The sequence below is a fragment of the Toxorhynchites rutilus genome, chromosome 3, assembly GCF_029784135.1.
Source record: "Toxorhynchites rutilus septentrionalis strain SRP chromosome 3, ASM2978413v1, whole genome shotgun sequence".
NCBI classification, from domain to species: Eukaryota; Metazoa; Arthropoda; class Insecta; order Diptera; family Culicidae; genus Toxorhynchites; species Toxorhynchites rutilus.
In genome coordinates, this window is record NC_073746.1 from 94,142,343 (window position 1) to 94,161,182 (window position 18,840).

General features: G+C 35.5%; 1 protein-coding gene across 1 annotated transcript in view; it reads left to right on the plus strand.

Moving 5' to 3' along the window:
• The window catches only part of LOC129779377 (out at first protein), a 177,257-nt gene that overhangs the window by 51,773 nt on the left and 106,644 nt on the right, over positions 1–18,840 (plus strand). The window lies entirely within an intron of this gene.

Genomic DNA, 18,840 nt, shown 5'->3' on the forward strand with positions numbered 1-18,840 from the left:
GGAAATTTCTTTGACGAAAAAATCCCCCGACCAGAACGGGAATCGAACCCGAACACCCGGCATGTTAGTTATGACGCTAACCACTCGGCCAAGGGAGCACAAGTTATAGAGTTATAGAGTATTGATGTTTGAACGTGAAAAACATATACACTGAGATAAAAATAGCAATATTTTTTTATTTACAAAAAAAAATTATGATATTGCAATCCAAAATATGTATTTCTTATTTATCTTTTTATTTTTTTTTTCTGTGAAATAGAAGTCATGTAGAAAATTTAAAAAATGAGTTCAAATGGTAAAACTATTTTTGACGAACTTTGTGGAAAATCGATTTTTTATGAATCCACGAGTAATATGTTAAAAATTTGTATCCAGATAAAAAAAAGATTTTTTAATATCACTAAGTATTGTATTAACCCATATGTCTTCAAATGTTTTTCAACGTGACTCCTAAAACTATTTTTTTTAATTTCATTCTCGAACTCTATTGTAGTTTATAAAAAACGAATACGTAGTGATAGAGTGGAACTTAGTAAAGTAGTTTTCACTTCAGGAACCACAATACACAATACGGAACCAAGTAAGATCTCCCCAGCTATGAAAATCGCTGCAAACTTATCGGAATAGAAACACTGCATGATCGTCGAAGGATTGCCAAAACCTGCTTCATATCAGATTTGATATTGTCACATATTGATTGTCCAGAGCTTCTGCAGAAGGTTAATTTCAATAATTTCAAGAAACCTGAGGTCTCAAAGTTTCCTTCAAATACCGTTTTCTAACACAAACTATGGCTACAATGAGCCTTTGTCGAGCATGTGCCGTGAGTTCAATTGCTACAGTCGATTCTTTGATTGTCGGATTCGGATTGTCTCGCGCATTACTTAAAAAACGATACACCTCCGCAATTACAGCCACTGCTATTAGCGATTAATTTTTTTTTCACGTTCATATATATATATATATATTAGTAAAATGTAAGTTTAGTTCAGTAAGTGATCGTCATTAGGGCATAATTGTACCCGTTGATAAGAATAAATAAATAAATAAAATAAATAAAAGTAAGTTTACTCTGTTTCAGATAAGCATGCTTGAGGGCAGTTATAAATTTCCTAAATTTGAATGAAAATTGTTTCTAAATGTCATTTGCATGTTTAGATCACAAAGTTCTGACTCTTCTATGATAATTACTAACAAACCTTACCTAAATATTTCCATCAGAACGTATGGACAATGAACGTGAAAGTTGCACGAATTGCCCTGACAATATGGAAGTTGATTGCTTCAGTGACACTTCAGGATATGAGCATAACGCTAAACCCAACAGTCGCACAGTTTGTATCGTTCCTGATTGTAGACAAAGATATCAGCCAGGAATATCCTTTCATCGTGGAAACCGGTATTCAAGTTGATACGACCGATTTGGATAATCTTAAAGTAAAACGAACTTCTGCGATCTCCTTGATGACGATCTTTTGGCATGGACAGACCTGAAAACAATGGCAATGCTGGAGTCCTAAAACCTAAATGTCTTCATTGTGGAATCAACACATACTCTAGGTACAAATCTCGTGAAACTGCAAAGCATTTGGTTGCTGTAACACCCGGAGGTAGCATTTCTTTCATTAGTGCCGGATATGGAGGAAAAACTTCTGACAAACAAATTGTCGTAGAAGAGAAGATACTGGATAAATTCGCCGTTATGACAGATAATGGTTTCATGATTTGAAATGAATGCAAGAAAACGAACATCAAGTTGGTTAGACCACCGTTCTTGAATATACCTCAGAAACAATTCTGCAAAATGGATGCAACTCTGAACGTTTCAATAGCAGCAGCAAGAATACACGTTGAACGTGCTATCCGATGATTAAGGATTTTTCACTCTTTACATATTAAAAGGGCTTATTTACTATACAAACCACAATAAATTAGAACAATTTTTTCAAATATCTCGAAAATGGCTGCATTTAAAAGGAGTCTGATAATGAACTATTTTGTTTTAAATCACATCAGGATTCATAATTTGTGGCTAAAATGAATTGTTAACATACAAAAATTTAAAGTTTCGAAAATTCATAAAAATTCAATGTTCTACAAAGTTTGTTAAAAATAGTTTTACCATCTTGAACTCATTTTTTTTTAAATTTTTTACATGACTCCAATTTTATAGGAGGTAGATTGCCGTGTTCTGTGAAATGTTTTAAAATAAATCATTGGGAGTGTTTTATTGAAAAACAATTGGTGGTAGAATGAACAAAAAATGAACCATTAAAATAAAAAAAAAAAAAATAAAAAAAATATGCTTCCAGATAGATAAACAAAAATAAAGTTCAAAGAAAATCATTTTACATGCGAAAGGGATACTTAAAATTTGTGGAAAACGAGAAACGCAAAGGTTATTATTAAAATATTGGGTTGGGGAATAAGTTCGAAGCGTTTTTATATATCTTTTATTTTACAACGATTTGTTCGCTGTTTGGCAAAGGGAAAGTATTCATTCGATAGAACTCTTTTTGCTCTACAAAAATATGATAAGGTGAAGGTGGAACGAAGCCATTGTAGTAGTATAGGTAAAACCACGTGTATTCATGGGGTAATAGTATTTGTGAGAGAAGAGCATAGAAAACCTTTTGTTTTGATTTTGGAACGTAAATAGATTAGTTCTCTTATCAGAATGTGTGGCGCTTCACTGACACGAGTCTTAAAATGACGAATTTCATGCCAACTCGACTGGCCGTTGGCAGCACCATCTCAGATAGTAGTGAAACGTTGTGGGTGTAAAGACATGGGTCATTTAAGCAACTTTGCATGCTTGAAATATTCGAAAAACAATTAGACTACTTTTTGAAGAAGCCAAATTTTGTTTCTTAAATTTTTACAAAAAATTATAACTTAAAAACTATGATACCTACAAAATTCATGTCGAAGGATGAAATGTAGGAAATTGTTTAAATTTTTACGAAAAAATACCAAAATTTTTTTGGAAAATAACTTCGCTGAAAAAAGTCGTCCATTCATCGAAAGATGGGCACTTTTACAGGGAAAAGGTTTTTCTAACAACAACTTTTTTAAATTTTCTTTGAAAAAAATACAAGGAATCCTAATTTTGTTTAAAGTTAAGATAGCGATATAGTGTATTCGACAAAGTTTAAGATCCTATTAAAATGTGAACTTTTGTCAAAGACGTCAACTTTCTATCTGCTATAGTTTTTGGAAAATAATGTTTTGCTCGTAACATTTTTGTGTGTGAATTCTCACGTTTGACATGTTCTTGACATGTTTCCAAATAGAGAAAAGTTAGCAGAGCATGTAAATGGCGATAATTTATTCATAAAAACGTTAAGAATTAAACATTGATAGTATTTTTTCACAGAAAAAAATTAAAAAGTTGTTCGAAGAAATTTTTCCATATAAATGTGTAAATTTTAAGGGCTATTTATATCTATTTCTTCCAGAATTTTGAAAGCATATGTTTTCTAGAGAAATAAATTTTAATTTTCAAAAAATTTTTTTTTCTATAAAATTTTTTTCCAAAAAATTCTTTGATTATTTTTAATGAAAACCTAAGTAATTTCCTACATTTCATTCCCTGACCATCTTTTTGTAGATGTTATAGTTTTTAAACTAAGATTTTTCGAAAAAAAAGTTGAAAAAACTCAAAATTTAAAAAAAACCCTGCAAAAAAAAATATCAGACCTACAAAATTTTAGTCAAAGAATGGAATGTAGGAAATTATTTTGGTGTTTATTAAGAATCATCAAAACAATTTTTGGAAAAAAAATTCATTGAAAACAATATTTTGAAAATTAAAATTCATTTTTCTCGAAACGATTTTATTTCAGTCTCATCAATGCCCTAGATTGATGGAGGAAAGTGGGTGATAGCTGCTAACTGCTACTTGGCTAATTGTTTTCTTGCTTTTAGTTCATTGTTATGTTTAATCATAATGAAGCCGTTTAACGTAAAAAGTTTTTTTACTTATTTTATATCGAAGCATTTTGAAATTGCAATTCACCATGCAACTAGTCTTAATTCAGATAGCATCATACATTTCCTTTTGAAACATGATTTGTAAATGTAGTTTGGTGATGCATAACCTCATGGAGTGGGGCCCAAATGGATGTTTCACATCGAAACACTGAACAAATCCGTATAACACCGCCGAACACTTTATCTTTGCAACAAAATTCAAACCGAACCCATCGAAACCGCTAATGGATGTTAATGGCCAAGTACACGGCTCAAGCGTTCGGTATAATAACCATAATCATAACCATCATTATTATCATCGCCGATAGCACCGATCCACCCGCGGAGAGGAAAGCGCTCGCGTCTAATCATCGATGGAGCATTTCCTCATGTTCCGAAAAACCTTCATCAAACGGTGCCCAACGCTGGAGCGACGTCGTTCGAAACCGCACACACAGAGGGCGCCATAATGCAAGGCAACACTGAAAATCGAACCATGGAATGTGTAGAGTAAATGGTGCTTTATGGAGCGAGAATATTCCGGCATTAAACGTGCCTCGGTCTTATCCTGATCTGGAAGAGAGGAACCGCTTTCCGAACAAGGCAATACGCGTGATGGCGGATTAGAATTAAAATTGCTACGACAGCCATAGTGGAGGATCCTGACAACGCTGATCCTCTGCGCACATTTGGGATTCCACGAACGCAACAACCATTCATTACGAAATGATTTAGTTTCACCACATTTTCCACCGTTGGCCAGAGTTTTCTCTGGCCGGGCGAAGATATTGAGCAAAAGGCAAGTTCCTCCAGTGTACGTGTGCGTGTGTGTGTGTTCATGCCGAGGATAACATATTGGCTGTCGGCGGCAGAATACCAACGGCACAATGCTTTCTGCTGAATCCGCTGTACAAACTGCGCTTTTGAAATATACGCCGCAGTTACCGCCAGAGGGACTTCATCCTGTCAGGAAGCCAAACCACGTCGTCGTGTTGATGTCGATTTTCGCTGTGTTTTGTGATCTACACCAAATCTAGTTTGATATTTCCCGCCGGAGAACGAAACCGACGGATGTATGATTTATGAAGCAATCTCTCGCTCCGTGGGGATTTTGGCCGAAGAGAAAGTTTTTCGATACATATTTGATTATTCAGTGAGGAACAATGGCGATTTGTATTGTTGTGGTTTTATTAAACAAGCGTACAATAGCGGAGCACATTGGCTCGAATCAATCCTATTACGTTTCGTTTATGGAGAAAGATTACAAAGGTCACACGTGAATTTTGGCCTCATGTTGTTGGGGGAAGATTTGGTTTGGGTTATTGGATTTCGAAATTGGTTCATGTATAATCAGCCGCTATATTTTCGATTACGCTGAGCAGATCTCCTTTATGAGGTGGCAACTAATGTATTTCGAATTGTACGATTGTACAGATATGAAAACTTTCACAATGATTCCGAGGTCATTATCTTCAATATAATCATAGATAATTTTGAATGTTTTTAGACTATTTTGTTTTTATCATCAAATATTTATTTATATTCATATATTCTTTATCAAACAACTCATCACGAAGAAGTGCGTCGTTACCACAAACAAAACTGCGTCATTCTTACTCCCCGAACAATCAAACATATATCGAACAACTTTCCCTTCGTCAAAATCTCCCACGCAGAGCGAGATTGCTTCATGAATCATAAATCATCATCTTCAGCCATCAGTTCGTTCTGGGAAAACCATCGAACTAGATTTGGAGTAGATCATAGAAGCGGAAAGCTATACACGATGTTATTTGGCTTCCTGGCAGGATTATGTCCCTTTGGCGATACGGGAAAATCAAAATGAGAAAAATGTATGTTATGAAAATAAATAATCGGGATGTTATGAACGAGTTGACGAAATAGTTAAAAAGCTCTTGTAATGTTTTTAGCCTTGGGGTTCGGTTCGTGATGTAATTCTACTGGTATTAAAAAAAATATTATATCGGTGTCCGGTTCATCCATTTTAAACCAATACTGATGGGCTGCTGATAGTTTCAATTTTTCTTGTATTTTTGCTATTTTTGGAATTCTTGGCAAACATTAAAGAAATTTTATAGTGTAAGTATCGTTTTGAATTATAGATTTAATTGGGAAACCAGCAATCCAGTCTTTGCATGAAATTGAGCAGCTTTGTCTAGCATAGTCAGAATAATTCCAAATAGTTTGGTCAAATTTTGTTCAATGACTTGTTTCTGGATTCCAGTGTTGGTGAGTCACTATAAACGTGTGTTGCCTGGCGTTGTTTTGATAGAACATAACCGTTGGTCAATTCAGCTGGTTTCTGTTCAATCGCTAGCTTTGTTGACAGTAGAGATCGGAATTTAGTGTTTGGCACTATAGAAGCAACTCACAATAAATGATTCCTCACAATAAATGAGATATTTTTAATAAATTCGTTCAATATGTTTTTAAGCCTATTTGATTGAAAACATATAAAAACTATCGAATAAAAGTGTTTTTCATTGAAGCGAATAGGAATCAATCTTCGGACACTATTTATAAAAAAAAACAAATTTCGGACAGAATGAATTCGAATTTCGGTTATTCTGTTTACATAACGATTTATTGTCGTTTTAAACTCAATTTATATTTCTAATGCAATAAAATGATCAAACATGCGGAAATAACAACCTTCCATGCACACACAAATGTCTCAAAAATTGTATACAACCATACAACTTGTAATATAACTTTTACCACTTGTTTTTTAATTAACTTGAAATAATTTTCAACAACCTCTTTTGTGATATTTACAAGCATTTATCCCTCACCCTATTTTCTTCCAAAATGCTTGCAGTTTATTGATGTTTCTTTATGTTGTAGTTTACCGTATACCGTAAGGGTTATATTGCTTAAATTATAATTATATACACCTATCCCTCGGTTTACAATGAAGATAGGTTCCCGATAAACCGTGTAGAATGAAATCTCTGATTTTGCTATGTAAAACCGTGTAAACGAAATAAACTCTCGATATATGCTCAATTTAATCATTTATTCAAGTAAAACAATTATAAAAATCTACTTATGGAATTTATTATAAATTCTAGCTACAACTTAAACAAAGAATTCTTCAAGAAACTAAATTGTAATAAGTTTATTCGCTATCAAAAATTTTAGAAATCACCTGTCTTTTCATTCTGATTAGTATAAAGTCATCCTTATCACTTGAGCATTCCTGATGCGATTCTGGTTCAACAGTCGACGAATTCGGGAAGATCTCAGATTCGATATCAGACTTCGTGATAAAAGATTCAATTAACAGCTGCGTAGATTTGTTTTGCTTTATTTATCATTAAGTTTATTAAAAACATTTTCAGCAGCATTTTTATAGATATTCCTGGAATTCTAAGAGTTTGAAAAATTGACAATGCTAGTAAATTGATAATCTGCCAATTCTGGAACATAAAATCGCACTCGCAGTCAAAACTATGATCCTATTTTACTTGTTTTCATATGAACTACATATATACATTCTTCAAGTTTTTCAAAATTTGTTTTTTCATAAACCGTGCAAAAGCGAAATCGTGTAAATAGGGGGATAAGAGTATTTTAATTCAAGTTATTTCTTGTTCAACATAGTAACATAGTGTCATCTATTTTGTCATGATCCTCTCATACCAGTTTCGCTTTCTTAGTTCGAAAATTTGCACCTTTTTTGCCCTTTTCTATTCTCAAAGTTCAAATCCCTTTCCATTTAAGGCGCAATCATATAGTGCAGTTGTGGGCTTACAGTTCGAAAAATATCCCAGATAGCGGCAGGATCATTTATATCAGGATCACATATATCACATATATATATATATATATATATATATATATATATATATATATATATATATATATATATATATATATATATATATATATAGATATTACAGATATACATAAATTGAGAGATACTAAAAGAGAGAGAGGAGCTAGAAGAGAAAGATGGAGGAGGGAGAGAGAGGAGCTAAAATAGAGAGTAGTTAAAATAGGGATAGCTGAAAGAGAAAGAGAAAGAGAAAAAGAAAACTTTATGTACATCGGTTGAACATCACTAAGCAAGAAACTGGCTGCCCATGATTGCATAGGAGCCGTAATCGACAACACCATTAGTGTTGGAATAAAACGCATTTTTGTTGTTTTTTGGCCTACAAGCATAACCATGCAAATTTTCGATGAAATGGTCTTTCAGTTGAAGGATATTATCGGCAAAAAGAGGGCCTAGGTGATTCTGCGGATTATAACATATTTATTCCATTTGGAAAACGCTTGCATCTTGCGTCAATCGTTTCAATGAACATTTGTCCGCATAGTTAGACGTAATCACCAGGTTGCTCTGTTCGTAGCGTTAGTATTTACAATTTCGATAATAGTAAAAACGTCTCCGTCGGTACCGTTCTGAATCATATTTCGGACAACATTATATTTCGGACACTTTGTTCTAATATCTTGAAATGTTTAATGCACTGATAATATAGCTATCAAATTAATATCACAATTGCTTCCTTAGAGTAATCCCTTGGTTTCACTATCATTTCACATGAGAACTACATTCGAATTATTCCATAATCGGCAGAAATCTTTCAACACCACTTATTATCGTTTGTGTTTGACGTTTCTTTAGCGTGAGCACTTAGAATTTACCCGTTCATAAATATTTAAATTTCTCCCGTGTTTCAACAGTTTTCATCATCGTTAACAGTTTACTGTGATTGCTTGGTAAGTGTTTAACTGCGAAACACTTATAAAAAATAATCAAGTGTAATGTATTTTACGTCCAAAAAATTACAAAATAAAGTGTCCGAAATTTGATTTAGTGTCCGAAGTTTGATTCTTATTCGCTTCATTTGAAAAACATTTTATTCGATGATTCTTTTATGTTTTCAATCAAATAGGTACCAAAGTAGAAAGCTTAAAAGCATATTGGACTAATTTATTAAGAATATCAACCAAATAATACCTGTGCATAAAGTTTAGATCTGTTTTCTGCATCATATGCCTTAAGCGTCCGAAATATGATTCAGAACGGTAGTTTCAGTTGTTATCGGATAAAATCAAAAAGGTTTGGAAGAAATTTAGTGAAATGTCTGGAAAAGGTTCTCTTGATTTGTTGCGAGTCTGTGATAGTACTTTTTTCCTGAAGAATACTCTGGGATATGATAAGAACAGCTAGTTCATGTTTTTTCAATTAATTGAATTTGTAAAGGCAATCTGCAATGTTGGTAATTTTAGTAACATGATTTACCGATATCACGATCAATTGCATAAAGATGGTGGAGTGACTTACTCCAACGGTCTGAGAAAATGCTGAGTATGTGGAATAATTCAATGTTAAATCCGGGGAGTTATAATGTTAAGAACCAATATTATTTTAATTTTACTACTGATCTGATTGTTACATTATCTACTTGAAGAATCAAATGCAGAAATTCAGGTAATTATAACATTAAAAAACACAATTGCTTCTCTTTGCTAATCGTGTACAGAAAATAGTAATTATATGAGCAGCGTTTCAATGGTTTCTTATATTCATCTATTAGGAAACACTAAGTCATAAGACACTATCGTGGCAGACATATTTGGACTCTACAAAGAATGTGATTCAAATGTAGATATAGCGCATAATACTGACAATTGATGATTTTCGAGCGATGTATGAAAGCTGTATGGAACTACGTCTGTTATGCAGACAAACAGTGATTTTTCAAAATTGTTCAAATGTTTTCGAACAAAAAATGTTTGTTTGCATGTTGAGCAAACGTATTACATTGTGTAGAATACGAAACAGCGAAAAAGTCGATTTTGTTCATGTTGTCGTTTACGTCTCCTATACAAACATGGGTAGAGGGGGTAAATGAACGATTCACAACAAAAAAAAAAAAAGATTCCGATAATGATTTTCGGATAAGATTAATGTTCTTCATCCGGAATTTTTCAAAGCCAGCACACAAGTTCATCTCACGATAATTGGAGTCAATTTTATGCAGATAACATTTAACGACCACAATTACATTTTATCGGCCAATTGTACACCATCTGTTGCGGTCCGCTGTTCATCTGTTTCGAAACATGTCTGCTGCATCCCCGTACCCGTGTATTGTCTCAATCACTTAAGCACAGGGATAATCAAACCGAAACCCGGCGCGAGAAGTGCCAGATTCGGGTGGGAATCGATGGAAAGAAAACGATAATAGTTCCAATATGTATGCATCGTTTGCGATAGTGTGCCACCCCCTCCCGAAAAAGAAGCAGATAGCAGGATATGACTCGTGCCGTAATCACTTGGAAAGCTCCTTTCCAATGCATTGAATATTCATTTTGCGGTCGTTACTAAAATAAGAGGATATACGAGAGTGTGTTCTTCATCCGATCGGTTGTGCAGGCGCAGTCGTTTCCGAGGAAGTGTTGAAGAGTGGAACTCACAGTGTCACCACAACTGCACCCGGCGTCGTGTTGTGTGCACTTGAATACCGACTGTGTCTCCTGGAAACCTCACCGGGGGAAGGGTGGTGTGGAGCAAGCGCAACCGCCGCAGATCCGATGGGTTCGGTTCATGCTGTCGTTAGCTCACAGACGTTCAGTGGGGGCCTCAATCAGAACGGTATGACACGGCGCGGTGGCGATGGTTAGCAGCGAATACATGCTGAGTGGAATGTGGGACTGAATTTTGCTTTTGTACGGAATCATGGATTTTGTATGGTTCATCGCTACTGGGACCTTGGCGACGCTCGCCGATAACTGACGGTTGGTCCGACTGCGGATTTAGTTGGAAAAGCGCTGAAAAGTTCGTATGGATGATGCAGTATAGTGTCTTGCTACAAAGTTGTACTGGGGACGCATGTTGCTTATTAGAATACAAAACATCATGCGTCCACATAATCATGGCAAATGTGCACCGTCGCTCGATTTTGAGGAAACCACACGATTCTGGTAAAATAGGGCTACTTTATATGCACATTCGGTGGGATGGGTTTAACAGTAGACAGTAGATGGGAGCGTTCAACGAAAAATGAGGCTGAGATAATCTGAAAGAGAACATTATATCGGTTCAGTATCTTATGCATGCAGCAAAATCCGCAACATTTATCGGCATTCAGGCAAAGCTGAATTAAGCAACTGAGAATAAATTTACGATTTCGATTCTATTATGATATGATAATTCATGTGATTAAATATTATTGAAACGATTTCAATTGATTGTACCAAGCTAAGTTTACGAGAACAATACAGACTTGTTCATACATTTTCTCTGTATATATCTTCTATTTACTTATATTTCACATTTCTTCTTTCATTCCAGGTAATCTCATTTCTTGTTCGGTGTATGCAATAAAAAATCTGGCTATATTCATAAAAATATTTTTCGAATAAAGGGTAAGAATAACGTTATGCCAAATTACAAGTAAAGAGAAAATACATGTTGAGAAGTGTAACTTTTAGCTACATTCTCATAGGTACAATCAGTTGTAACAGACTGATAGCAAAGGAAGTGGCCAAACCACGGGCTACTAATTGCTCAAATGTTTGACTGTTTTACTATTCAATTGTTCAATGTTAAATCATTCTATAAATAGAAAAAATATCGGTTACAAATTAACTGTTATGTAAAATATTGTTTTATTTGAAGTCTTATTACTAAATCTTGGAGAATGTTGAAAATCGGAATTTTGTATGTTTATAAAAGAATTTTTTTTCGTAAAGAATACACTTTTTTTCATCAAGATAAAGTCAATCCTGTTTTTGTGCATTATTTGAAAGATCATATTTGATGAACTTATCGACCATTTAGTAAATCGCTATCATGCGATTGATATCAATCGTATTAATTCAACATTCACAAAATGTTATGGCTGTGGTATGATATTGAATGTAATGCAAAGTGTTCGGATTCAAATACATTACTGTATACTTATTTCGATGTTATTCGTTTCTCTCTCAGGCTAAGCTACGAATATAATCGAGGGGGTCGGGTTTACATTCGATACTCTTATGGTATATAATATGACGCTTCCTTTGCTTTCGTTCATTTCTACCTCAACTCTCGCACCGTGAGGACTCGTTTCATCGGGACCAAGCAGACAGCTCGTAAATCTACCGGTGGTAAGGCACCACGAAAGCAGCTCGGAAATGCGCGTCAGTCACAGGAGGTGTGAAGAAGCTACATCACTACCGACCGGGAACCGTCTCTTTGCGTGAAATTCTTCGCTATCAAAAGTTGACCGAATTGCTGATCCGCAAGCTACCTTTGCAGCATTTCGTTCGTGGAATTGTCCAGGACTTCAAAACCGACTTGCGCTTCCAAAGTTTTTCCCCGTTATGGCACTGCAGGAGGCATGCGAGGCATATTCAGTCGGCCTGTTCGAAGATACCAATTTGTGTGCTAAGCCTTGCAAAACGCGTCACATCATGCCCAAGGACATCCAGCTGGCCCATCGTATCCGAGGAGAGCGTACATAAACAGCCGCGCTTCCGCTTCCGTCATTATTATCTTAGTACTTTAGCATATAATCAACGGCCCTTTTCAGGGACACCAAATTTATGGATTAGAGTTCAGAAAAGTTTTTGCAGGCCGAACTGAAAAGCATTTACCGAAAAGGGTGCTGTCGATGATAATTCGATACCGATGGACGGCATTGACTATGGATTTAATAATGACGAATACGAAATATATGATAGTGGATATTTCACCATATCGAAGGAATCACTTTGATGATAGCTGCGTTATAAAATTATTTGTGTACGAATGCCGCAATCGATAGTCGATTCTAATTTGCGCTTTGCGACTCGATTCCTCCTTTGAGCATTAATAATTTTCTTTCTGGCAAAACGAAGTGGTATGATAATCACATTATTCGAAAGATAAAATACAAAAGTTTTCTGCCAACCTCCTTCAAACCTCCAACATCTCTTTCTCCCGTTTGTCGTTTTTCAATTCCATTTTTCCTCTGCAGTCGGACCCAACAGAGCATTTAGCGAAATCCGAGGTATCGATGACAATTCGATACCAATGGGTGCCATTGACTATGGATTTGATAGCGAAGAACACGATAAGATGTGGTGTAGTGGATATTATCGAAGTGGATATTAGTCGACTCGCACACTGGAGCAATAAGCAACTAGCAACAATCAACATGCATTAAGCAATATTATCGCTAATGGGTTTCTCCATTTAATTTTTGTGTATCTCACACACGGACAATATTCAACAATATTATGGACTAACACATTTTTTTGCTAACCAACTCAACAGAGAATTCTATTAACCTTATCAACCAGCTTTTATTTGATTCCAAGAACGTTCCTGTAGGATCTTCCCACACAAAGATATTTCAGTTTGAATGAAAAATTACCCCTTCGTCTTTGATGATGAATAATTCAATAAACAACCAATAAATTATCCTTGTCCAATAAATTCTGCACAAGAATAATTTGTTACTTTGACGAATGAAAATTCATTTAAATTTTTTTGCATCGTTTTCAAAAAAACGATTCGTAACTTTCACAGGGAAAAAGATTTTCTAACAACAACTTTTTCATGATTTCTTTGAAAAAATTATAACTAATCGAATAATTATCGAACGACTTGCTGTTTTCAGTGAAAATTTTTGTTTTAATTTTTTTAGTATATTTTTTACGAAAACTTAAACAATTTGCTACCTTTCATACATTGACTAGACTTTTGTAAGTATTATAGTTATTGAGTTATATTTTTTTTGTAAAAAACAGAAAAAAATTTCGGCCCTTTTCAAAAAGTAGTCTAATTATTTTTAGAATATTTCATGTATGCAAAGTTGCTTAACTGAGGTTTTGGCAGGCGTACTCCCACTAAAAGATCGCTTCAATTTATTATCTCTTCGGTTCCTCATCCGGTGTAAGGTTATGAATCCATTGGTGATCGGAAATTTTGAGCAATTGATCGAGCTAAATTTTCATTCTGGATTCATGAGTTCATATCATGAATTCACCTCTATGCAGGTTGTTCCTTCTTCGTATATTCCCAACCGTGTTTGTTTTCCCGACTACATCCAATTCCTCTGTACATTTCGATCTGTTCATGAAGGAGAAAATCCATGAAAATCCAGATTATCTTAGATTGGGGTTCGTTCCTACGATCTTCAATGCAAAGTATGGGCGTATCAATTGTGATAATATGTACTTTACTGATGGGTCCTCTATGAATGAGTCCACAGGATTTGGAGTGTTCAACGTATTTTTAGCACCTCACACAGTCTTCAGAATCCTTGCTCGGTATATATTGCTGAATTGGCAGCGATATACTGGGCGCTGGACAGCGTCGCCTCACGTCCTGTTGAACACTATTACATTGGAACGGATAGTCATAGCTCTGTCGAAGCTATCCGTTCAGTGAGGCCGGAAAAGCACTCGCCGTACTTCCTTGAGAGAATACGAGAAATTTTGAGTGCTTTATCCAGACGCTATTATGTCATTACCTTTGTCTGGGTCCCTTCACATTGCTCAATTCCGGGTAAAGAGAGGGCTGACTCATTGGCAAAGGTAGGTGCAATTGAAGGCGATATATATCAGCGTCAAATCGCCTTCAATGAATTTTATTCTTTAGTTCGCAAAAATACCATCGCTAACTGGCAACGCAAGTGGAATGAAGATGAATTGGGCCGGTGGTTTCACTCGATTATCCCTAAGGTTAGCCTCAAACCGTGGTTCAAAAGTCTGGACTTGAGTCGGGACTTTATTCGCACCTTCTCCCGACTCATGTCCAATCTTTGTTCGTTAGATGCACTACTCTTCCGTTTCAATCTTGCCAGCAGCAATCTCTGCGTTTGTGGCCAAGGTTATCACGACATCGAGCACGTCGTTTGGTCGTGCGAGGTGTATCTGGTCGTCAGATCGAATTTAGAAAACTCCCTTCGGGCCCGAGGAAGACAGCCCAATGTGCCGGTGAGAGATGTGTTGTCTCGGTTAGACCTTGAATTACATGGGGGTTGGTGAAGGAATTCGGGGTTTTAGATTTTTTCTTATGCCAAATGTCTTAAAATTGCATGAAACGTAGAGATCTACTGTTATCTCGTAAAAATTTATTTTGTCAAAAATCGATACTCTGGGTTTTTTTTCGGAATACGAGGGAAGAAGTATGGTTTCGGGTGCCAATGAAAATAGTTATTTCGATTTTGCATTCGGAGCTTGCTGCGAAATGTTGATTTGTACGATAATATACCCTGAACAAAATATTAGCTCATTCGGACTTCATTTCCTAGTGTCGCAAACGTTGAAATTTGAGTTTTTTGATAACCGAAAAATCACCGAAAATTTTTGTTTTAAAAACCTTTTTTTGGTGCCAAAAGTCTTAAAACTACATGACTCGTCAAGATTTATTGCTATCTCGTAAAAAGTATTTGTCAAAAAAAAAAAGATTTTTTTTTGCACTTAGTCAATTTTTTGTCTGAAAAGTCGATTTTCGACAAAAAAATTTTTTAGATAACTGTCAACCTCGACGTGTCATGCAATTTCAAATCATTTGGCATCAAACAAAAATTTAAAAAATCCTGATTTCCGGTGATTTTTCGGTTTTCAAAAAACTCAAATTTTAACATCTTTCGGACTAGCAAATGAAGTCCGAATGAGCTAATATTTTGCAAAGAGTATATCATCGTGAAAATCAACAAGCAAGCTCCGAATGAAAAATCGAAATAACTATTTTCATTGGCACTCAAAACCATACTTTATGTTTCGTATTCCGAAAAAAAATTCCCAGAGTGCCGATTTTTGACAAAAAAAAATCCGAGAGTAGATCTCGTTGGTCTCGACGTTTCATGCAACTTTAAGACATTAGGTATCAAAAAAAAATTTCGAAAAATCCGGTTTCCTTCGATTTTCAAAAAACTCAAACTTTGACCGCTTTGCGCCACTCTCCCTTAAGTCCGATTGAGCTGAAATTTTTCGAAGGATGTTTTTTCGAGATGGTGAACATTTTGTACATGGTAACTTTTTGAAATTTGAGGGTCGATTTTTTCCATACATTCATTTGCACCCTAATGTCCATGGATGTTTTCCGCCTTCGGGTGTTCAAATATGCGGAAAACAAAAGAAAATCGCGCAGCGAAAATATCTTCGTTGCGTTTCATCATAAAGATATGATCCCGGTGACCTTCTCAGGTTGTCCTTGGGTAAAAATCTATGTACAGGGTGGACTAGATTATATACAATTTCGGATTTATTATATTGAACTGTAAGAAACTGCTTTCAAGTTTTGGAAAACATGAATATCGAAAGATACAATTGAAGTGTTCCTTAACATGTCCGTCTTACCCCCATCTCCCCTTAAGTCTACATGAGAGTGGCTAGCGTCACACCTAACATGCCGGGGGTTCGGGTTCGATTCCCGTTCTGATCGGGGGAATTTTTCGTCAAAGAAATTTTCCTGTTGTCACGCGTATTCTAGAGCTTGCCACTACAGAATACATTCAAGGCGTGTTATTTGGAATAGAAATTTCAACTAATTACAAAGAAAAATGACGCAAGTAAAACCACGTCGAAACGGCGATGTTCATCTAGGAACGTTAGTGCCATTTAGGAAGAAGAATAAGATCACTATGAGTCTGTGGATGAGGAGCAGGGCTCGGTAAAGTCATATTCAACTGAGGATAGTCATGGGACTTTGAAGAATTTCGCCTTTGCATTCAATTGGAAATTAGTTTTGGCTTCTTCGCGCAGTTTCTCCGTCAATATGACTCAACAGTCATTTGGGCGTTTAGTCGCTATCCCACTCTACGACTCGACTCATTTCATTCTTCCCCGTCAAATGGACTTCATTGCATATTAAAGAGACTCCCCCAAAATGAATTCGTTTCTCTCTCTCATATATCACGTATGCATGTATCGATGTTTGAGTTCAACGTGGTTTGACATATACTACAGGTGAGCTAGACTTTTTTTGTATCGTACACGAAAATTACTCACATTCCACATATAAAAAAGCGTGCAGTGTTGTGTTCAGAAACTTTGACAAATTTGTGAATTTTGTTGATATAAACCCGTTTTTCTGTATGTTTTAAATGTAATATTCGCAAAATTACTGAAGGTTTTCTAAAAAATCACAAAAACACTGTTTTCGGCACGTTTTGAAAACCGATGCAAAAATTGTATTTTTTTAAACCAATTAATTCAACTTGTTCGGAGTTTATAGAAGTTGTCAAAAGTACCTCTTGATTTTGCGGTGCGATATATGCTTTTGTTCATATATGCTTGAATGGAAAGCTCCCACTGGAACGTTCCAGGAACAAAATGAAAGCTAGTTGAAAAGGTTAATTTGATTCGCTATTGGTTAGCAAAAGAATGTGTCACTCTACAAAATCTTAAAAAACAGGAAGAAATCGATTTTTATTTCTTCTCGATATTGTACGCAGAATATCATAATACTTTAAAATTGGAGCTTTAAAATGATGTAAACAATCAACGTATCTTTATACGTTCATTTTTCACGAAGTTACATCATGAGAGAAATTTCTTAAAAATTTCGACTATTCACTCTTTAATTTTTTTTGTCGAGTGTTTTTTAAATGCATCGAAATTTTATAAAAAAACACTTTAGTAAAATGTTTTGCAAAGTTTTAATTTTGGAATGTTTTTTCTGTTTGGAAAGGACTGAAAAGGGCCAATGGTATGCCTAGTTTGGTAGAAGCAGCTAGTGATGGTTGAATTGTGTCTTCGTGAGATAAATATACAAACTAGACATATGTCAAGATTTGTGTCCTTATGATCAATGCACGTATTGCATTCAGTATGCATCGCGAACGTCACAGGCGATTCATATTTGTTCCATTACCTCCATTATTTTCCTTCGACAAAGCATAAAATCAACAATGTGTACGTGAGATTCAATCACACAGAAATATTACCCAGCTGACGGTATGGAAATCGACGCGGCACATCTTTTCATCGAGTCTCCATCTCGGATTCAGAGAAAAATTTAGAAAAATAGGCCGCACTGTGATGCACTTTCATTCACAACTCTCTATAGACGCTCCGAATCGATTTCGCTCTCAAACTTCGCGTCGAACGAAACCTCTGTTTTTCGCTGTAGATTGATCGCTGGTCGACGCGAGACTACAATTAAAGTCGTGAATAAAATTTCTTACACACTCGCAAAGCCTAGTGTTTTTTTTCTTCTGCTTTGCTTCTGAGCTTACTTTGTGCGTATTCGGAGACTGCATTCTGAAGCAAACCGTTTTTCTCGTTCGCTCAGCGAAAAAAAAAACAGAAATAGGTCGCTGGCCGCAGTGAAGGCAGTATTTACTGTGCTGTGGGGTTATGTACTATTTTTTTTTGGAGATGGTTGGGATATTGTAATTGTGTCTCGTTTCTACATTTGTTGTTAATTTTGGTCGGTACCGTTTGAGCACGGTTTGTGTGAACACGGATTGAACCAATCTAAACGTAGGATTCAAAGAATAATGCTTGCCATTTTTCAATCATGTTTAAAAAAATTCAATTATTGTGAATTATGGAGATGCGTAGAAATGATTCCAATCGATTGATGCAAAACGTGCGATCTATCAAGGAATGGTCGAGTTAGATTTTCATTCTACATCTTATCTGCCCAAATATGCATGGTTGACGTAAACGTCAACTGTGTATTCCAATTGAATTGAAATAACAAAAATCCACCTTGATCGTTAAAATTTATTGAATAGAAACAGATTATTCTATATAAATTATTCCAAGTCATGATTATTCAGTTAGAAACAAGGAAAAGGCGTTTTTCATCAGTGAGTGCAGTTGGTGGTTACTCCAACCATGCATATTTGGACAGTTATGCCCTTAATCATAGTTGTACGTTGAGAAAAAAAAACTCCCCTTTTT